This window comes from Stenella coeruleoalba (genome assembly GCF_951394435.1).
Source record: "Stenella coeruleoalba genome assembly, chromosome: 8".
NCBI classification, from domain to species: Eukaryota; Metazoa; Chordata; class Mammalia; order Artiodactyla; family Delphinidae; genus Stenella; species Stenella coeruleoalba.
In genome coordinates this window covers 32,771,903-32,795,831 of record NC_137154.1, presented here as the reverse complement: position 1 = coordinate 32,795,831, position 23,929 = coordinate 32,771,903, and the positions used below count along the sequence as shown (strand labels likewise).

Sequence of the window (23,929 nt, the reverse complement as noted above, 5' to 3'; positions counted from 1 at the left end):
CTCAGAACCTCAACCAAAATGGGAGGTTCTGAACCGAGAGGACTTACCTCCATAATCCAAGGCCAATGAGGAGACAAGAGAGTACAAGGGACTCCTACAGGTGCCTTACCTTCATTAGAAGTAGAGGTGAGTCACTTCAGATCCCACTTCTAATGCCATGTAATGTTGAACAATAATCAGTATGGAGGCTGGAAAGGACAAAGAGATTTATTTGAGGTCTTAGGAACTGCAATTCAGGAAACACAGATTTAGGTAAAACTGAAAGTGTGTTCCAGGAAAAAGAAAGAGTAAGGGGCTTATAAAGGTCAAAGCTTCAATGGTGTTAAAGTTGCCTTGCAAGAATTATGATTGGCTCTGAAGCAAAAAGGAAATATTTATTCTTAAGGGACAGTCTGTGGCGAGTTATGTAGGGTAAGGGTTCAATGAGTATCCTAAGTTTCTGGAACATTGTGCAGATGTTCTGGATGCCCATATTAAGACAATAAGTGGTCAAAGTTTAGATTCCATCTGGGCAGAGATGTGCATAAGTCATATTCAATACTTCTTCCATGGGCTCCCTGCTCCATTTTCGAGAGCTCTCTTAGCAATTCTGACTCCATGTTGATTTTCCTTTCATATAACTTCTACTCAGTTTTAAAAACTTTTCCTATGTTTGCTATTTCTTAAAATAGCAGCCTAAAATAATCCATTTTCCAAAGAGACATATTTTAGGGTAACAATTCTGTTTCCCTTCAAAATTAAATATGGAAATCATTTCCAAAAAATCATTTTATGTTTATATTAATTTTATGTATTAGGATAGCTTTACTATATATATATTTAAATTTCAACTACAGAAATAGCTATAAAAAAGAAACAAAAGCACTTTATACTTGTGATTTGGTTGATCTTCCTTATCCATATTTTCTCTGCAGAATATATTTTTCTTTAAAAATTAAAAATGGTAGAATGATCATTCATCAGTTTGTGTATCCCCCATGTTGGAGGAAACTAAAAAATAAAAATACTTCACTATGATAGACTTAAAGTCTCATAGATTGAACACCTTCAGAGGCAACAGTCTTATATTAGAATATATATACTTTTTAAATTTTTATTGGAATACAGTTGATTTACAATTGAATATATTTTCTTAAAGTTAATATTTTTGAAGAATAAAGGCAAAACTTTCCCACTGGCTTTATTTAAAGCAGCCATAGCTGCTTCATGCAAATTTCTTGCTCAAAATATTCTACCAAATTGTGTTCTAGAAATATTTATTTGCAAATTGAACAGGGTTTTGTTTTGTGTTAAACAGAGCTCAATACTGGTGAAGAACATAAAGACTACAGTAACTGGACACTGAGAGCTAAAGAATTTGCAGTTATTACTGCTGCAAAATTAATTAGCCCAAAACAAAACATGGAAGAAATTGTTTATTTTCCTTCCTGAAAAGTGTAAAACATCCTGGTACAAAAACACATTTTGAACAAATCCACCCAGAAGGGAAGCACAATTTGTCCCCCTAAAGCAGTGGTCCCCAACCTTTTTGGCACCAGGGACTGGTTTCGTGGAAGACAATTTTTCCACGGACAGGGGGCAGGAGGGTGGGTGGTTCAGGCAGTAATGCAGGCGATGGGGAGCAGTGGGGAGCGGCAGATGAAGCTTCACTCACTCTCCCGCCACTCATCTCCGGCTGTGTGGCCCAGTTCCTAACAAGCTGCAGGCCTCTCACTGTCGTGGCCTCTCCCGTTACGGAGCACAGGAGCACAGGCTCTGGACACGCAGCCTCAGCGGCCATGGCTCACGGGTCCAGCCGCTCCGCGGCATGTGGGATCCTCCCGGACCGCGGCACGAACCCGTGTCCCCTGCATCAACAGGCGGACTCTCAACCACTGTGCCACCAGGGAAGCCTGGGCTGGTTATTTTTAATAAACTGCAGGCACAGGAGAAGCTCTGAAAAGGTATAGAAGTTAGTTAACCTTTTGTAAGAGACCTTTACAATTATGGGGGAAATCTCCATCTGTAAGTATGTCTTCCTCTCTGTACCAAGAAGAAGGGGATGTCTAAATCAGTAGAAACTCTTATCACTGGAGAAGGCAAGGACTTAAATATGCAGAACAATGACACCCTTGTTTATTGTGCTTTGCCTGACAACCTCCCATAACTGCCTTCATCCCCACCTCCACATCTTCTTTTGTCTTTAGCTGGAAGTGGTATTTAATGTGATGGCTTGGGCCTTTTTGTTCAAGTTACTCAATTTTACTGGATCTTCCCCATGTATACAGGAGGTGTACATGTTATTAAAGTTCTGTTTGTTTTTGAATGTCTACTGGGCATTCCTGTGCAGGACAGTATGTGAGTTAAGATCTCTAGGATGCTTGAGAGACACAGATAACTCTTGTATAGCAATATGGACTTTTACTCCATCTCTGGCTGGGAAGAGGAGCCATTGTAGAGGTGAAAACTCAGATCTTTGCCAAGGTGAGTGGTGAGCTCAGCCATATTGTTGTCTGGCTTCCTCACCTTCCCCAACTCCCTACTATTGTGAAAATTACATGAAATCAGAAATCTTTGTTTTATTAATTGATGAGAACCAAGAATTTGATATATAGTATGTGACCAAAATTATTTCTTATAGGAATGGATGAAGATGTCAGCAGATGCTCGAGGGGATTCCTAGTCACCATAGTGGACAGATTTTAGAAGTAAAGACAACAATATAGAGATATATTTTGAAACTATAATATGTTTGTAGCTTTTGTTTGTTTTATAGAGTGATTATATGCTACTTATAAATCCAAGACCAGTATGTCTACTCAGGGGTCCAGCAAGAAAAAGAATAGGAGCTACTGCTAAGGAGAGATAAACCTTAAGAGATTGAGTAAGAAGACTAGACTCCCAGAGCAAGTTCTTGGGAAAGAATTATAAGAGCTCTGAGCTTGTTTACTGGTCAAGGCCTGAGAACAGGTCTGAGGTATTCTCTATGCAGCCTCATCCAACATAGGTTATTGGATAAACTAAAAACAATAAAGGATTGAAAATACTTAGATGACTGAAATGATTATATGTCATTGCTATATTCTAATTTCTATAGTATAAACTGCAAACTGTCAAAATCCAGAAAAAGCCTAGCATTTTGGTTAGTTTGTTTTGAATGAAGTAAAAGACAGAAGGTAGAGTGGTAATTTCAGAACTGAACAGCAGCTTGAATGAAGACAAAAGCCAGGATATGCTTGATCATTTGTAGGAGACAGAGTAACCATAGCAAAAGAGGAATCTGTTCTTACTGTTTGCCTCCTATTCCCTTATGTTACTCCTAGGTTGTTGGAAAGTCTGCAAGGAAGTTTTGGGCTAAATCCCAGACAAAGGTATGGGAACTGAATGTGGGTTGGAAAAACCATTTGACAAGAAAAGACAATGATAGATGTTGTATCTATTGGAAATAACACTGACCAGGTACCACAAAGTCAGAATCTTCAGCAGATAGTATAATTAGGCATTGAAGCATTAGGACCCAGGAAGCCATTGAGGGTCATTGATCAAAAAGCGAATGATAGGGCTTCCCTGGTGGCGCAGTGGTTGAGAGTCTGCCTGCCGATGCAGGGGACACGGGTTCGTGCCCTGGTCCGGGAATATCCCACATGCCGCGGAGCGGCCGGGCCCATGAGCCATGGCTGCTGAGCCTGTGCATCTGGAGCCTGTGCTCCACAACGGGAGAGGCCACAACAGTGAGAGGCCTGCGTACAGCAAAAAAAAAAAAAAAAGAAAAAAGCGAATGATAAAAAGCAATGTTTAACAAAGTTTAATTGATGGTGGTACCCAGTAGAAAGATAATGTAGGAAATAGGACTTTAGAGAAATAAGACATAAAGGTAGAGAGTTTTGCTACTGTCTCCATAAAGAATTTAATCATAGTGGAAGCAATGGAAAAAGAAAGGGCATTGTGAAAATAGTCAGATTTAAGAAAATATCAATAATTTTGATATGTGACTGAATATATAAGAGAAAGAAAAAGTTTAAAGACAACTCCATTATTTTGGTCCTAAATCAAAATACAGTAAATTTCCACTGAAGAGAAGGAAAATTGGGAGAGCTAATGTCTTACAAGTTTATCATCTACAAGGTACTAAAATTTATTTTTCTGAATTTATTATTTCATTTAATATCCACAGCAGGCCTATGCGGTAACACCATTTCTCTGTTACAGATAATAAAACAGGCTCAGAGAGTTTGGACAATTAGGTCACTGTCTAATAAGAAAAAAAAAAAATTAGAGAGCCAGGATTCAAGTCTATGTCTATCTAATTCTAAAGCCCATATTTTTCTCTAATAACTTGCTACAAAGTACCTTTCATTAGCTAAGATTAATGTAAAGACATTAGGGGAAATAATAGGTCCTGAAAAAACATACTGTCAAGGTAATACAGGAAAGAAAAACTTGAATATTTAAAGTTATTAATACATAAACTCATGTTAAATAAGTGAGAACTAGAATGTACATACATATAAAATATACATATTAAAAGTGAAAAAAATGGTTGGCTGGAATTAATGATTCACATTGCAATTACTGAGTTCTTGTAATTAGACTAATAATAAAATTTACACAAATTAACAGAAGTAAAGTAAACAAATTTTAATTTATGCGGACTATGTCTCAGAGAAATGGGACCTAAGAAGTAAGAAGTGGCCAAAGCAAGCAGCTTTTACACTTTTTAGACAAAGAAACAATACATTTGAAAGGAATGGAAAGTACAAATTTAGGTTTTGGGTCCACAATTCATGAAGAATTTAAACAGAGTTTGAGCTTGAGATACTAAATTAAAGTAACAAAGTTTTATATAGGCTTCTCATCCAAATTCCCTATCTCTGTCAGTAAGGATGTCCTCTACCTACAGATGCAAGGAGTGAACTTTTAACATGGGAGATACATTTCCTGCTTTCAGGAAGACAGAAAGGAGGGTCTTGCTCTGGTTGTTTCTTAAGTAACTTTAATACAAAATAGTCAATACACCATTGTGACATATTTGGGGGCAGCCCACCTTGAGCCCCAATACTGTAATAAGAAATGTAAAAGTTTTTGATAAATATATTTCATGCATTTAATTTTAAAGGGATGTGTCATTCCTAAGTCAGAGATAATTTATTTGTAGTCAAGGAATAAATAAATAATTTTTTCTCATACCACCATCAACTCAATTTCACTTGACCCCCCACTGTATTTCCATAAAACTTTGTGTTTACCTCTCTCATTTACAATACCACGATGCAACTATGGATTTATGTTCAGTCTTATCCACTAGGTGGGTACCTCTAAGGGTAAGAACTGTGCCTTATCCCTGTATATATCCAGGACTTAGTATGATACCCAACATATAATAAGAACTTAAAATGAGAAGAACAAGACCATCTAGTATTAATAGCGTGCCATTGGCCTAAAAACTGCAAATCATTATTTTGTTTAATCCTTACAATCCAATGAGGTAGATATTATATTATCTCCATGTTGCAGATGTGAAAATTGTAACTTAAAGAAGAAAATATATTTGTCCATAATCACAGAAATAGTAAACTGTGGATGTGGCAGCCAAAGAATCTGACTCCAAAGTCAGCATACCTAACCGCTTGGTTATATCATCTTTTCATTTAATAGGCATTCAGTTATTGTTTACTCAATAAATGAAGCAACTAAAATAAATGCTTGTATGATTATAGATGAAAATCATATTCCTGGAATCTATATAAAAATATCCTTATTGGAGAAAGACAACCACACCCTTACAATACGTTGATGCATAGAGTTATCTAATAAACATAGGACACATTCACATTTTGATTTTAGTTTTTTTTCAAGAGTCAGAGAAACAGTGTGTATTAGTTAGGGTTCTCCAGAGAAAACAGACTCAGTAGAATATTGAATATATACAAACATATACACAAATTTTATATATTGGAAACAGGATATATTAGACAAATATATATAATAAAATATATGCATTTATGTAAGATATTAAATAAAATCTATATAATGTTAAATATATATAAAATATATAATATGTATAATAGTAATCGTTTCACACTATTATAGAGGCTGAGAAGTCCCATAGTCTGCTGTCTGCCAGCTGGAGAACCTGGAAATCTGGGAGTATAATTCTGTCTTAGTCTAAAGGCCTGAGAACCAGGGGAATTGATGGTATAAATCCCAGCTTGAGTCCAAAGGTCCCCAAACCAAGAGCATGAATGCCTGAGGACAGCAGAATGTGTATGTCCCAGCTTAGGCAGAAAGAGCAAATTCACCCTTTCTCTGTCTTCTTGTTCTCTCTGGGCCCTCAATGGATTGGATGATGCCTACCCACATTGGTAAGGGTGACATTTTTCACTCATTCTATACATTCAAAGGTTAATCGCTTCTGGAAGTACCCTCTCAGACACACTTGGATATAATGTTTTACAAGCTATCTGAGCATCATTAAGCTCAGTCAAACTGACACATAAAATTAACCATCACAGGGAAGTTACATGAAAATGTCAAAAATGCATTAACCCACACACAAGCATAAAACTCACAACTCCTCTCCTAGGAGGGAGTTTAATGGAATTAGAGACCTTGGAACTAGCTTGAAAAGTTGATATGCTATTTAAATTTTTTGTGTTTTGGTCATGGGAGTGGGGAGAATATGTGCATTTAAACTAAAGTTGTGGGGGAAAAGACAGTATTTGTAACTTTTCAGAAATATGTTCTACGTTTTGCTATTCTTGGGAATATAACTAATGTTCAGTTTTTATACTGCATATGTTGTACAGACCCACACCATTTGTCTTTTTCTTTTTTAATTAATTTTGGCTGCGTTGGGTCTTTGTTGCTGCGCGCAGGCTTTCTCTAGTTGTGGCGAGCCGGGGCCGTACTTCCTTCAGGTGTGCGGGCTTCTCACCATGGTGGCTTCTCTGGCTGCGGAGCACGGGCTCCAGGCCCACAGGCTTCAGTAGTTGTGGCCCGCGGGCTCTAGAGCGCAGGCTCAGTAGTTGTGGCGCACGGGCTTCGTTGCTCCGCGGCATGTGGGATCTTCCCGGACCAGGGCTCGAACGTGTGTCCCCTGCATTGGCAGGAGGAGTCTTAACCACTGTGCCACCAGGGAGCCCCCATTTGTCTTTTATATCAAACAAATAATCTTACAAAGAATGCTCAACTTGAATACAGGTTTTGCTTTGTTTTTTTTCCTTTAACTCTTTATTGGGAAATGGAAAGTAAAGAAAACATAAGTATAATAAAACACTGAATCATTTATTTAATTTGTTTGCATAGTTTTCAAATCTATGAGTTTATCATAAATGATTATCCTTTATTTCAGGACCAAGCTTTCATCCGTATTATTCTCCAGCTAAAGTGACATTAAAATAAAATTTCCTTCTATACAACAAACAACAGTGTTAAATAAACTTTGAAGGCTTGTAAAACCAGCTCTTCAGCATCCTGGGACATTGGTCCTAGCACTGGTTTCTTCTTCCCTGAGTCATTGGGTATAAATAAATTAGATTTTTAACAAGTCTGAGGAGACTTTACTAATGGTTGCTTGATCAAAACTTAAAAATGTCTCTGGTTGTTGCAGGGTTAACTCATACATTAACACACTGTTTTCATTTATCAAATGAGAAAATAAAGCTTTGACTCCTCCAAGTAAATTTTGAACCAAGTAATCTTAAATAACTAACTTTTATCCTGTGACCTTGCAAAAAAGTTATAAGATAAAAATATATCTCTATGTCAGAACAATTAAATTTTCCTCAGATTTGGACCATCAATGTTAAATGTAAGATTCAAAAGTTTGAAAATAAAAGATTCTACAATTAAATGAATATTTTATCTTTGACCATTAACATACAGCAAAATACTTGACTCTAAGTTGTAGAAAGACATAATGGGGTACATATATATATATATATATATATATATATATATATACATATTATATATTTCTCTATATTTTACACATATATTTTTAAAAATCATAATTGCTTAGCACTAAAAAAGGAAAATAAAACTCTAGTGCAACTCTCATTTTACATGAGAAGAAATGCAAGCTCAGAGAACAAAATATGCAAATCCTGAACTTCCCCTGGGATACCACATCCACCTGGAAACTTTACAGACCCTTTCTTCATCCTTCTTCCCTACCCTACTTAAGGTCTCCACTAGCCTATATGGACCTTTCAGCAAATTTAAAAGAGATGCCTGCTATAGGCAGATAAATCAGAAAAGTTTCCACCACATCTACCCTTCCAGTAGTTCAGGAGAGAAGGGATAATTTTGTGAAGAAAATGCTCCCTCCCCTTCCTCCCAGCTGACTTAGTTTTTCCCTGAATACAGCGTTAGTCAGCATAGACTAGTTAGGATTTCGGACCCCATTTGCACCTCAACCAGATGTCTTTGTATGGTGTGCAAGAAGCACAACTATCTGGGGTTGCCCTGCCCCTTTTTGGAACCACGTTTCATGTAAACTTGTTTGTTTTCAGAACCCTTTCGTATAACCAACCCAGTTATCTGCTTGTATTTCTAGCAATGGTAGTTTTTCCCTTAGAGCAATTCTTGTCCCTTACATTATTATCTTATAATTTACCTTTTTTATTTACTGTGGTAATCTTCTTATGCTATTCTTTCTAATTTAACAACATTTAATTAATTTTCAAGTGGCTGCCTCTAAATCATTTATATAATTTTGTTTTTTTATGCTTTATCTTTATAAAGATACCTACTTAAACTTAGGAAAACTACTACGCCATATATAAATACCTTACTAAGTAAAGAAGCATTTTTGTTTTCTTTCGTTATTGGTGGTTTTTTTAACATTTTTATTGGAGTATAATTGCTTTACAATGGTGTGTTAGTTTCTGCTTTATAACAAAGTGAATCAGCTATACATAAACATATATCCCCATGCCTCCTCCCTCTTGTGTCTCCCTCCCACCCTCCCTATCTCACTCCTCTACGTGGTCAGTAAGCACTGAGCCGATCTCCCTGTGCTATGCGGCTGCTTCCCACTAGCTACCTATTTTGTTTAATAGTAGTTTGCTACTTTAAAATATCATGAAATTTCTTATATCCTTTTCACTGCAAATAAGACTCAACTTAGTTTTTCTTATTCCAGAGCACATAGCTATATTCCATCTCCCAGCCCCTTTGCAGTAGAGTGTGGCCATGTGATTGAGTCCTAGCCAACAGATATGAGGAAACTGATCTACTCACTTCCAGCCCTGGCTGGCCAAAACGTCCCAAATTGTAATATTCTTTCCCCATTCACTTATGTAATACAGATTAGCACTGCAGAAGTACAGGCCACTTAAAGTGGTAACATTAGAATTGGAAATTGCCAACTAACTGAAGAACAACCTCTCTATTGTGTGAGGAAAAAAAAAAAAAGCTGTCAACTATATTTGAGCCAGTATATATTTGGGGATCATTTTTTGCAGGCATTATCTTAACTAATACTTGACAATTACTTTAAATTAGAAAATAAAGCAAGTATCTTTACTTGAAAACAAGCAGAAACTTCTTAAATGATGATAGGTTCCAAATTATGTATTTATAAAGGTTTTATCTGGATGAATATTTCTGTTTTATATATAAATATAAATACATATGTGTTTATGTGTGAACACAGTCAATATCATATCTATCATATATATTTTGTATCATATATATTTTTTCTTCATCATATATATGTAATTTAATAAAATGTTTCAGTAAAAACAACAAAGAGAGAGAGAAAACAGCTGACAAGCGTTCAAACATTGAGAAAAGATGGTTATATTAGACATGGAAGGGTAAAGGACAGGAGTGATGGAATTTTTTTTATCAGACTTTATATTAGGTTTGGATGTTTTAAACTATTACATTTAATTCTAACAAAACTTTTGTGGAAATAATGTATATAAATTTTGCAAGTAAGAAATGTGGTGTTTAACATATTTTCTTACTACGGTGATGTCACATCTTATTAATTAAATTATATTCAGGAAGTCTATAAAGTCTGAAATTGGACAGCTGTTTCTGTCTCAAGGTGGCTAAAAGATTAAACTAAAAAAATGTTTAATATTCTTATGAAACTCTGAAAGATGAACTTTTCTTAAAGTACTAGATTGAGATTCAAGTTAGTCCGTAGTTGTCAGAAATAGATCTTTTGTCTCAATTCATCTTTGCCACTTTAGAGACTATTATATTAACAAGTGCTGTCCATGTGCCCTTTAATTAATGACTTTCAAAGAAAGTTGGAATTTACTAGGATATCTATATACATTTTCTAAATTAGAGACAGAGAAGTAATGTCCTTAAGAAAGCAGTTGGCAGCAAGACTATTACACTGTGAATATTTAGAAAACATTTTAAGTTAAAAGCTTATTCATATCTAAATAAATGTCCTATAAATAATTTAAGACAATCTTACAATTTAATTCAATTTACAGTGTTGAATCATTTAAACACAATCACCAAACACAACACATATGAGTAATTCATTTCCATGGTTATATCTTTCTCAAAAAATAACTTTTAAATGAGGGTATAACATCTCTATCTCTATCACATGAATTACGAATGATATTTTAATCTAATATTTTCAGTAATATGAGTATATTTCCAAAATTACATGCATCTTTGTAAATTATCTTATGGACATTCATTTAAAACAAATGGAAAATACTGAAACTTTAAGGTGACAAATGGCCATCTTCTGTTGTATTAAATCAGGAATCATTTCTCTTTATTTTGAATATGAGAAATGAATACTAAAGACAAGAAACTTATTAGTTCTCAAGTTAAAATCTAAAGTAACTTTCAGAAGAATACAGTGGACATGTACTTTAACATATCATTTTAACAACACTTACACCTATTTTGTGAAGATAAAATTGGTTCATTATTTGTCATTCTGGGTAGGATATTGCTTCAAAGGAAAAACAGGGACAGATGTTTTCTTACACTCTTTAGAGCTTTGCATCAATTTGGTCATACCAAGTGTTCACACTCTAAGTCAATGGGTTGGTTCCCAAAAACAAGAATAACATAGACTTTCCATTTACTCATATTAATGTTCATAAAAAAAACAATGGAAATGAAATATAAGGTAAATATATCTTAGAACATACAAGCAAAACCAGGGTAAAAGAGCACCCACTGGCTTTCACAGTGAAAACTCAATGTATACTTATGCTAGACAATGGTAAATATATGAAAAACCTATGATTTTTAATTTTACAATGTGTATTTTGGGCACAATATTTTCTTTATTTTTATGTTACATACATTATAAGTTACAATTTGGCACACTTACTATGAGCCAACCACTTGGCTAAGAATTGCATGCATTATCTTCTATAATCTTTGCAACCATTACATGAGGAATTTAAGAATATACTCAGTTGTAAGGCGTCCCGCCCACCTGTGAGTCACTTGGTGGCCATCTGGGTTATCAGACTGACTGGGGTGTCACAGGGCTTGTGCTCAAGTAACCCTTATTTTACTTAATAATGACCCCAAAGCAAGAGGAGTGAAGCTGGCAATTGGGACACACCACATAAAGTGCTTCCTTTGAGTTAAAAGGTGGAAGTTCTGGACTTAATCAGAAAAGAAAAAAAGGTGTCTGCTGAGGTTGCTGAGATCCATGGGCTTAGTCCATACAAGACTAGCACTTTCTTCTGGATACCTTGAAATATTTACGAAAATGCGTCTGCTTCAGAAAGAAGCTAAGGCCGTGTGGCTAACAGGGTCTTGGTGTCTGGCCGGGTGTCAGGCATGAGCCTCTGAGGTGGGAGAGCCAAGTTCAAGACACTGGCCCACCAGACACCTCCTGGCCCCAAATAATATCACATGGCAAAAGATCTCCCAGAGATCTCCTTCTCAATGCTAAGATTCAGCTCCAATCAACGACCAGGAAGCTATAGTGTTGGACACCCTATGTCAAACAACTAGCAACACAGGAACACAACCCCACCCATTAGCAGAGAGGCTACCTAAAATCATAGTAAGTTCACAGACACCCCAAATCACACTTCCAGACGTGGTCCTGCCCACCAGAAAGACAAGATCCAGCCTCATCCAACAGAACACAGGCACCAGTCCCCTCAACGAGGAAACCTACAAAACCTACTGAACCAACCTTACCCACTGGGGCAGACACCAAAAACAACGGGAACTACGAGCTTGCAGACTGCAAAAAGGAGACTGCAGACACAGTAAGTTAAGCAAAATGAGAGACAGAAATACACAACAGATGAAGAAGCAAGGTAAAAACCCACCAGACCAAACAAGTGAAGAGGAAATAGGCAGTCTACCTGAAAAAAATTCACAATAATGATAGTAAAGATGATCCAAAATCTTGGAAATAGAATGGAAAAAATACAAGAAATGTTTAACAAGGACCTAGAAAAACTAAAGAGCAAACAAATAATGATGAACACAACAATAAAAGAAATTAAAAATTCGCTAGAAGGAATCAATAGCAGAATAACTGAGGCAGAAGAATGGATAAGTGACCTGGAAGATAAAAGAGTGGAAATAACTACTGCAGAGCAGAAAAAAGAAAAAGAATTGAGGACAGTCTCAGAGACCTCTGGGACAACATTAAATGCACCAACGTTCGAATTATAGGGGTCCCAGAAGAAGAAGAGAAAAAGAAAGGGACTGAGAAAATATTTGAAGAGATTATAGTTGAAAACTTCCCTAATATGGGAAAGGAAATAGTCAATCAAGTCCAAGAAGCACAGAGAGTCCCATACAGGATAAATCCAAGGAGAAACATGCCAAGACACATATTAATCAAACTATCAAAAATTAAATACAAAGAAAAATATTAAAATCAGCCACGGAAAAGCAAGAAATAATGTACAAGGGAATCCCCATAAGGTTAAACAGCTGATCTTTAAGCAGAAACTCTGCAAGCCAGAAGGGACTGGCAGAAAATACGTAAGGTGATGAAAGGGAAAAAACTACAACCAAGATTACTCTACCCAGCAAGGATCTCATTCAGATTTAATGGAGAAATTAAAACCTTTATAGACAAGCAAAAGCTAAGAGAATTCATCACCACCAAACCAGCTTTACAACAACTGCTAAAGGAACTTCTCTAGGCAGGAGACACAAGAGAAGGAAAAGCTCTACAATAACAAACCCAGAACAATGAACAAAATGGTAAGAGGAACAAACATATCAATAACTACCTTAAATGTAAATGGATTAAATGATCCAACCAAAAGACACAGATGGCTGAATGGATGCAAAAGCAAGACCCGTATATGTGCTATCTACAAGAGAACCACTTCAGACCTAGGGACACATACAGACTGAAAGTCAGGGGATGGAAAAAGTTATTCCACGCATATGGGAATAAAAACAAAGCTGAAGTACAATACTCAAATTAGACAAGATACACTGTAAGATAAAAACTATTACAAGAGAAGAAAGGAAGGACACTACATAATGATCAATGGATCAATCCAAGAAGATGATATAACCATTTTAAATATTTATGCACCCAACACAGAGGCACCTCAATACATGCAAATGCTAACAGCCATAAAGGGGAAATTGACACTAACACAATCATAGTAGGGGACTTTAATGCCCCACTTTCACCAATGGACAGATCATCCAAAATGAAAATCAATAAGGAAACACAAGCTTTAAATGATACATTAAACAAGATGGACTTAATTGATATTTATAGGACACTCCATCCAAAAACAACAGAATACACATTTTTCTCAAGTGCTCATAGAACTTTCTCCAGGATAGATCATATCTTGGGTCACAAATCAAGGCTTGGTAAATTTAAGAAAATTGAAATCATATCAAGTATCTTTTTCCAACCACAAGCTATGAGACTAGATATCAATTACAGGAAAAAAACTGTAAAAACTACAAATACATGGAGGCTAACCAATATGCTACTAAATAATCAAGAGATCACTGAAGAAATTAAAGAGGAAATCTAAAAATATATAGAAACAAATGACAGTGAAAACACAATGACCCAAAACCTATGGGATGCAGCAAAAGCAGTTCTAAGAGGGTAGTTTATAGCAATACATTCCTACTTCAAGGAACAAGAAACAGCTCAAATAAACAACCTAAATTTACACCTAGAGCAATTAGAGAAAGAAGAACAAAACCACCCCAAAGTTAGCAGAAGGAAAGAAATCATAAAGATCAGATCAGAAGTAAATGAAAAAGAAATGAAGGAAACAATAGCAAAAATAAATAAAATAAAAGCTGGTTCATTGAGAAGATAAACAAAATTGATAAACTGTTAGCCAACTCATCAAGAAAAAATGGTAGAAGACTCAAATCAATAGATTTGACACTATTAGACACCACAGATATACAAAGGATCATGAGACATTACTACAAGCAACTATATGCCAATAAAATGGACAACTGGGAGAAATAGACCAATTCTTAGAAAAGCACAACCTTTTGAGACTGAACCAGGAAGAAATAAAAAATATAAACAGACCAATCACAAGCACTGAAATTGAAACTGTTATTAAAAATCTTCCAACAAACAAAAGCCCAGGACCAGAAGGCTTCACACATGAATTCTATCACATTTAGAGAAGAGCTAACACCTATCCTTCTGAAACTCTTCCAAAATATAGCAGAGGGAGGAACACTCCCAAACTCATTCTACAAGGCCACCATCACCTGATACCAAAACCAGACAAAGATGTCACAAAAAAAGAAAACTACAGGCCAATATCACTGATGAACATAGATGCAAAAATCCTCAACAAAATACTAGCAAACAGAATCCAGCTGCACATTAAAAGGATCATACACTATGATCAAGTGGGGTTTATCCCAGGAATGCAAGGATGCTTCAATATAGGCAAATCAATCAATGTGATACACCATATTAAGAAATTGAAGGATAAAAACCATATGATCATCTCAATAGATGCAGAAAAAGTTTTTGACAATATTTAACACCCCCTTTATGATAAAAACCCTCCAGAAAGTAGGCATAGAGGGAACTTAACATAATAAAGGTCATATATGACAAACCCACAGCCAAGATCATTTTCAGTGGTGAAAAACTGAAACCATTTCCACTAAGATCAGGAAGAAGACAAGCCCACTCTCACCACTATTATTCAACATAGTTTTGGAAGTTTCAGCCACAGCAATCAGAGAAGAAAAAGAAACAAAAGGAATCCAAATCAGAAAAGAAGTAAAACTGTCACTCTGCAGATGACATGATACTATACTTAGAGAATCCTAAAGATGCTACCAGAAAACTACTAGAGCTAACCAATGAATTTGGTAAAGTAGCAGGATACAAAATTAATGCACAGAAATCTCTTGCATTCCTATACACTAACGATGAAAAAACTGAAAGAGAAATTAAAGAAACACTCCCATTTACCATTAAAACAAAAAGAATAAAATACCTAAGAATAAACCTACCTAAGGAGACAAAAGACATGAAGGCAGAAAACTATAAGACACTGATGACAGAAATTAAAGACGATACAAAGAGATGGAGAGATATACCAAGTTCTTGGATTGGAAGAATCAACATTGTGAAAATGACTCTACTACCCAAAGCAATCTACAGATTCAATGCAATCCCTATCAAACTACCAATGGCATTTTTCCTAGGACTAGAACAAAAAATTTCACAATTTGTATGGAAACACAAAAGACCCCAAATAGCCAAAGCAATCTTAAGAAAGAAAAATGGAGCTGAAGAAATCAGGCTCCTGGTCTTCAGACTATACTGCAAAGCTACAGTAATCAAGAGAGTATGGTACTGGCACAAAAACAGAAATATAGATAAATGGAACAGGATAGAAAGCCCAGAGATAAACCTAAGCACATATGGTCACCTTATATTTGATAAAAGAGGCAAGAATATACAATGGAGAAAAGCCAGCCTCTTTGATAAGTAGTGCTGGAAAAACTGGACAGCTACATATAAAAGAATGAAATTAGAGCAGTCCCTAACACCATACACAAAAATAAACTCAAAGTGGATTAAAGACCTTAATGTAAGGCCAGACACTATAAAACTCTTAGTAAAAAACAGGCAGAACACTCTATGACCTAAATCACAGCAAGATCCTTTTTGACCCACCTCCTAGAGTTACAGGAATAAGAAAGAAATAAACAAACGGGAACTAATGAAAGGTAAAAGCTTTTGCACAGCAAAGGACACCATAGAAAAGATGAAAAGACAACCTTCAGAATGGGAGAAAATATTTGCAAATGAAGCAACTGACAAAGGATTAATCTCCAAAATATACAAGCAGCTCATGCGGCTCAATATCAAAAAAACAAACAACCCAATCCAAATATGGGCAGAAGACCTAAACAGACATTTCTCCAAAGATGATATACATATTGCCAACAAACACATGAAAGGATGCTCAACATCACTAATCATTAGAGAAATGCAAATCAAAACTACAATGAGGTATCACCTCACAGTGGTCAGAATGGCCATCATCAAAAAAATCTACAAACAATAAAGGCTGGAGAGGCTGTGGAGGAAAGGGAACCCTTGTGCAGTGCTGGTGGGAATGTAAATTGATATAGCCACTATGGAGAACAGTATGGAGGTTCCTTAAAAAACTAAAAATAAAACTACCATGTGACCCAGCAATCCCACTACTGGGCATATACCCTGAGAAAACCATAATTCAAAATGAGTCATGCACCAAAATATTCATTGCAGGTCTATTTACAATAGCCAGGACATGGAAGCTACCTAAGAGTCCATCGACAGATGAATGGATAAAGAATATGTGGCACATATACACAATGGAGTATTACTCAGCCATAAAAAGAAACAAAATTGAGTTATTTGTAGTGAGGTGGATGGACCTAGAGACCGTCATACAGAGTGAAGTAAGTCAGAAAGCGAAAACCAAATACCATATGCTAACACATATATATGGAATCTTTAAAAAAAAAAAAAGTGGTTCTGAAGAACCTAGGGGCAGGACAGGAGTAAACACTGAGACGTAGAGAATGGACTTGAGGATCCAGGGATGGAGTAGGGTAAGCTGGGACGAACTGAGAGAGTGGTATGGACATAGATACACTACCAAATGTAAAATAGATAGCTAGTGGGAAGCAGCCGCAGAGCACAGGGAGATCAGCTTCGTGCTTTCTGACCACCTAGAGGGTTGTGATAGGGAGGGTGTGAGGGAGAAGCGAGGGGGGGAGATATGGGGATATATGTATAGGTATAGCTGATTCACTTTGTTATACAGCAGAAACTAACACACCATTTTAAAGCAATTACACTGCAATAAAGATGTTAAAAAAATAATAATAATATACTCCGAGTAAAACTTTTTATTTCTTAAAATAGATACTTAAAATGCTTATTATATGCTGGGCTATATTTAAACACTTTATAAATATGAACTCAATCTTCATTACAACCTTCCAAGTAGATACCATTGTTACTCACATCTTGCAGATGCAAACTGAAGCAAAAAGAGATTAAGTAATTTGCCCAAACTTGTGCAGCAATTACATAGTGGAGCAGATAGGCAAATCTAGTCACTCTGGCTTTAAACTATAGATTAGAGTGGTTAAGACATTTATCTACGATTTAATAGCTAATATTTAATAGGAAGGATTTATTAACCTGAGATCTATCTGTAAAACTGCCCTTAGACCCAGGCAAGAGAGTCCTCTTCCCTGACTCCTAAACTTTAGGGGGCCCTCTTCTGTCCTCGCTTCTGCTGTGCCCTTTTCATGGAGAAAGGAGACACAGGGTAGACAGGAGCCCTTTCCAACTCTCTCCAGGCCCCCATACCGGTACTTGAGCCTGCAATGTCCTGCAGATAAGATTGATGTCTGCTTCCATAGCCTGTTCAAGGCTCTTCTCCAAATCCATTCTCCTGAAGTTGATCACACTTCCAGTGTGTGCAGTTAGCCAAAGGAATTGCCAAGGTGGCTTTTGAGGAAATTCAAATTGATATTAGAAGTGCAGACTGAAGAGTATGCAGTATGCTCCTGAGGCCATCCTTGGTACAGGGTGAAGTAGGGAATTAAGAAGAAATGGGTGGGCCATTGTCTAGGGACTTGCAGTCAGCTCTTTCTGTACCACGATGTCCCTGGTTTCCAAGAATTTTAAAACAAAACCTGGACACCAGGTCATTAAGAAGGTATACACCTTAAGAAGGGAAAGAAAGTATTTTATTTATTTTCAACTCTTGTCCTATACCATAAAAATATTGGGGATTGGTCTTTCCAGAAAAACACATTCCTATTCTTTATGATAGTTTACTTCTTTATTTATTTTTAAAATTTTATTTATTTATTTATTTGTGGCTGCATTGGGTTTTTGTTGCTGCACACGGGCTTTCTCTAGTTGTGTCAAGTGGGGGCTACTCTTCATTGCAGTGTGCGGGCTTCTCATTGCAGTGGCTTCTCTTGTTGCAGAGCATGGGCTCTAGGCACACGGGCTTCAGTAGTTGTGTTATGTGGGCTCAGTAGTTGTGGCTTGTGAGCTCTAGAGCGCAGGCTCAGTAGTTGTGGCGCATGGGCTTAGTTGCTCCGCGGCATGTGGGATCTTCCCAGACCAGGGCTCGAACCTGTGTCCCCTGCATTAGTAGGCAGATTCTTAACCACTGCACCACCAGGGAAGTTCTACTTCTTTAAATCTGGTATAAAATGTATGGATGAAAATGGTAGAGCACACAACCTTATTATTAACATGGTAAAGGAAAAAAGTGTTTCCCCTTCTCCCCTCAACTGTATTTCATTAATATTTTGTTTGACAGGTTTCTTATAAATTACTGATATACTGGCAAGTCCGAAAGCTGAGAATGGAGATGTAAAATCATAATATAAAAAATAACGAAGTAATTCATAAGTCATTGACCTGGTAGTGCATCTAAAAAATGGTACACTAAAATGTAGTCAACTTCAGGTTTCCCATCCTTCCATCAGCTACCACCATTTTCTCAAACCCTTCATCAAATGAAAGGAAACACATTGATTTCAGGTTTCTTTGTAGGTTTTTAAGTATTGATTGTACATTTTTTGCTGTTGAAATACTCCCCATATATATTTTGTTGTTTCATTATAATTTTTAAAAGGAAGCTAAAGTTTTTTTTTCTTTGCTATTCTATCAGATTAGCTATTGATTTCATACAGTGTCTCACAGTGAAGAAATCGTGTTTTATTTGTTCAAAAAATGCTTAAGGGGGAAGAGACGAGACAGGGTATGGGATTAAGAGGTACAAACTACAATGTAAAAAATAAATAAGCAACAAGGCTATATTGTACAGCACAGAGAAAGATAGGTATTATTTTGTAATACCTTTAAATGGGGTATAATATATAAAATATTGAATCACTATGTTTTACACATCTAAAAGTAATATAATATTGTAAATCAACTGCACTTCAAAAAATGCTTCCAACACAACTGTTAAAAACTCAATATTTGGACATTAGTTGGAATATAAGAAGAATTGAAAACTAGTATACTAAGACTAGCCAAAAAGAATGAAAAGACAATTATAAAAGGTCAAAATTTCTTACCAAAAGTAGAACTTCCAATTCCCCAAATCATTATTTTTAATTAAAAGTTAAAATACTTTCATTTTGAAAATTCAGCTCTGAAAGTCTTTTAGTCATGCATGAGTATAAACAATGTGCTGTACTGTACAGAGCCAACCAGTAGATGGATGCTACATGCTTCAGCAAAACAAAAAGAACTAATACAGAAAAAGCACAGAAACATTTTATATTCCATTAAAAAGGTTTTCTGTGTGATCATTTTGAATAGCTTTTTTATTAGAAGATCATTATTTTATGAAGGTGAAATGGAAGTATTTGCCATATCTATCTAGCTCTCTTTAAAACATCCCCAATTCTATAGGAAGAGACCAAACTGGCCTCTTTTTCAGATTTCAACTTTTTCTGAGTCAAATTCTGCTTATTCACCATGCCACTATTATGTAATTCAGTTAAACTGTTTAGGTAGAGACCACTGCACTACTATGGAAGGGCACCTGTCTTCCTAAATCTCAGCCTTTACAACTCATCCTTTGTGGTGAGTCAGGAGATATTTAATTCATGGTACAGTGTCTCAAAACAACTCTGATTTTTTAACAATAACAGGTGATGAATATGCATTACCATTTGGCACTGAAAATAAAAAACAGAAAGCAACAACGAAAAAGAAGATAATCAGCAAACTGCCTACACCACAACAATCTGTAGGGGAAAGGAGAAAAGTAGTCTATCATTTCATGGCTTGCCCATGCAATCCCCAGAATTAGGATGATTAGATGAATTATATGGATTTTTCAGTGGCATATCATGTAAATATTGGCAAAAGACAAAACAGAACCACACATGTGGTCCACTAGAAAACAGCATTGTTACTCAATGAAACATTTAGGAAAACAGATGGCTTTAGAATTTTAGCTTAGATTTCGGAAAGCATTCTTATTTATATTGTATTGTGGTGTAAGCTGTGATTATACAATGCCAGAAATATTTGAAAAGTGAAATAGTTCAACAAATGTTCTATTCATTGGATAAAATGGTTTGACTAACTTTCTCCCTCCACCCCTCACACACACTGAATCAAGGAATTTTGGAACTTGAGAGTCTCATCACAGCAATCTGTTGGATGTGGCTAAACGCTAATCAAAGGACTATTTTAGAAAAGTTTATGTTCTGTGGTTAAAATAGTTTTTTTTTGCACTGTGAGATCTTACACTTTGTAGTAGCATAAACACACATTGATGGCAACATTTAAAAGGCCTATGAATATCTTTGGGTAGAAAGAAGAGTTAACAGTGTCATGATATTTTTTCCATCACTTTTGTCAAAGATCATTTAAGGTTTTTAGCTTCTAAAAAAGCTTTGAGTCCATGTTGGGATTTGCTAAATCTAATTCTAAAGAGGTAAATGAAATAAGAGTGAAATTCAATCATGCTTGAAAGAGCTATTTATTAAAAACAGAAATGAAATTTTTTAAAAAAAGGAAATAGATATGCAAAGCAATGCATTTCAAGAGTTTGCAAATCTTTTGTCTTTGTTGTGGCTACTTAAGATGTCCTTGGCATTCGGCTAATTCATGCTGAAGATAGTATATTGATGAATATTAAGGTCTTATACATATATGAGACATTTAACAAATGATATGAGAGTAAATATTCTATTGGTGCATATGTGAGTACAGATTCTATTGGGGCATATTTGAGTACAGATGTGGAGTGCAAATGGGCCTGAGAATCTATGTTGCTGGATACTGGAGATAAAACAATAAGTAGAACATAACTCCTTCCCTTTGAGGAGCCGACAATTTATTCTTTTGCAATGGCCTTATTTTGATAAATAAATATGGGACATAGAATATTTCCACTAAATCATAAGGGTTGTGTTATATAAAAAATGTTCAGGTTATAGGTTAGAGAGTCTATCCCTGGACTGGCCCACTGATTTCAAGAATTTTATATAATAATGTTCAATAAAGTTAACAACTTTACCATAGGTTCTCATATTAGTGTTCCAACTGAGGGGATCAATAGCTGCCCTGCGGTTAGTTTGATACCAACATCAAGGCTGCAGAAGTAACTTATCATCAAAAAGTCTAGAAATAACAAATGTTAGATAGGATATGGAGAAAAGTATACTGTTGGGAATGTAAATTGGTGTAACCACTGTGGAAAACAGTATGAAGTTTCCTTAAAAAACTAAAAATCAAACTACCATACATCCAGTAGTTCCACTCCTGGGTATAGATCCAGAAAAAATGAAAACACTGATTCAAAAAGGTGCACCCCAATGTTCATAGCAGCACTATTTACAATAGCCAAGACATGGAAGCAACCTAAGTTAAGTGTCCATCAACAGACAATTGGATTAAGAAGAATTAGTATACATATACAATGGAAAATTACTCAGCCATAAAAAAGAATGAAATACTGCCATTTGTAGCAATATGGATGGACCTCGAAAATACTATGTTTAGTGAATAAGTTAGACAGAGAAAGACAAAAACTATATGATATTACTTATATGTGGAATCTACAAAATATACAAATGAATGTATATACAAAACAGAAACAGACTCACAGACATATAAAACAAATCTGTGGTTACCAAAGGGGCTAGGGAAGGGAGGAAGGACAAATTAGGGGTGTTGGATTAACAGATATAAACCACTATGTATAAAATAGATGAGCAACAAGGATATACTGTACAGCACAGGGAATTATATCCATTATCTTGTAATAACCTATATTGGAATATAATCTGCAAAAATACTGAATCACTATGTTGTATACCTGAAAGTAACACAATATTGTAAAACAACTATACTTCAATAAAAAAATATATTTTTGTAAAGATTGCAGAAGTGGAAAGCCAAGTTTTGTTCATTTCTCTTATGTTTCTAATTCATCATCTAACATCCTCTGGCATCTTCACCTCTAGTCCCATGGTTCCTGAATCTAAAAGGTTCTTAATGTCTCATATTATTAATTTTAACAATAACTGCCAAAAATAACATTTACACAATGTTTGTACTGTATCATACACTACTCTCAGCATTTTACATATATTAATCCTTAAATCCTTATAGTAACCATATAAGGTGGGTAATATAATTATTCTTTTTTTACAAATGAGGTATTTGTTTTTGGAATAATCAATACTCCATCAATCAACCAATTAATTAATTAATTAATTAATCCAACAATTATTTATTTGATACCTACCCTGTCCCAGGCATTAAAATAGGCATGAAGGCACAACTTCTGAAAAACCCATTCTCTTCCTTCACAGAGTTTATAATCTAAAGGTAGGGCAGTCAAATTAATCAACAGCTGTAATATAATAATTTCTAATAAATATAAGTAAGAAAGTGCCTTAAGTCACAAAAGAAGGCCATCTAAAAACATCAGTAAAGGTCTTGAAACATTTTCTCATATACGGACCCTTAATAAAGTAGCAATTGTATAGGGAAAAGTTTGTGAGGGGAGTAAAGATTATTCCAGGCAAGAGGAACAATATCCATCAACATAACGCTGATTATTTGTAAATAGCCCTCTTTGTATGTAGCCATTTGTACTTTTGTTAATCATATGCTCTGCAAGAATGATTGGAGAAGTGGGTCTTTAACCCGTGAGAAACCCTAGCTAAATGCCCAACAGCCAAATTCAAAGGATTCTGCGCCCTGCTTAATTCACATCAAATCTCATGATGTGATGAAATCTATGTCTGCTTATTAAAAATATGTAAAAGTTAAGATTATGATTAAACTTTGATGTGAGCATATGATTAGGATATTTGATAGAGGGGTGGGTGAGAGCCTAAAGAAAACTGGAAACTGGAAAAAAAATTTTTTTCACAAGCATAAAGGTCTTGCAAAACACTCATCTTGGATGTTCTTCAAACTGTTGACTCTGTAGTTCAATCTAGCTCTGTGTAACTGTATGTGATTTCCCCCTAAATGCTTCTTGCTACTAAAATTGTTACAAATATGCTGCTGCAGTTTAAAAGACAGAACATATTATTTTGAATAGCAATTTATATTTACTTGTTTCTATATTTTAATCACTCTGTGATCCAAAATTGTCCCACAATAAGTATTTCAAGTAAGCAAGACAGCATAGCATTTAGAGCATAACTCTTTAATCAGGCAGACTTAGCCTTCCCTAAGGCTGGCAGTGCAGGTAATCCCAACACAGCCTTACCTGGTAGGAACTATCACCAATGTCTTGCCATTTAGATTCCTCAGAACTGGAGGCTGAATGAGTTAATGACCATTTTTAATTTTTTAGGTTTGTGTCAGTCATCAGTTCTTTGTGATTATCACTACAGGAAACACATTTCAAACTTAATCATGTTTAAACTGGAAGCTAAACAAGGGGACAGAAGGCAGTCACCATATTTATCTATACACAGGGACTTAGAG

At 35.6% G+C, this 23,929-nt stretch overlaps 1 long non-coding RNA gene across 2 annotated transcripts in view; it reads right to left on the bottom strand.

The window, feature by feature from the left end:
* Window positions 1-23,929, bottom strand: part of LOC307190731 — a 409,690-nt gene that overhangs the window by 351,008 nt on the left and 34,753 nt on the right. For both annotated transcript variants that reach the window (XR_013829527.1, XR_013829528.1), the window contains exon 3: window positions 93-188. This is a non-coding gene — a long non-coding RNA (uncharacterized lncRNA). The remainder of the gene's footprint in view (window positions 1-92; window positions 189-23,929) is intronic.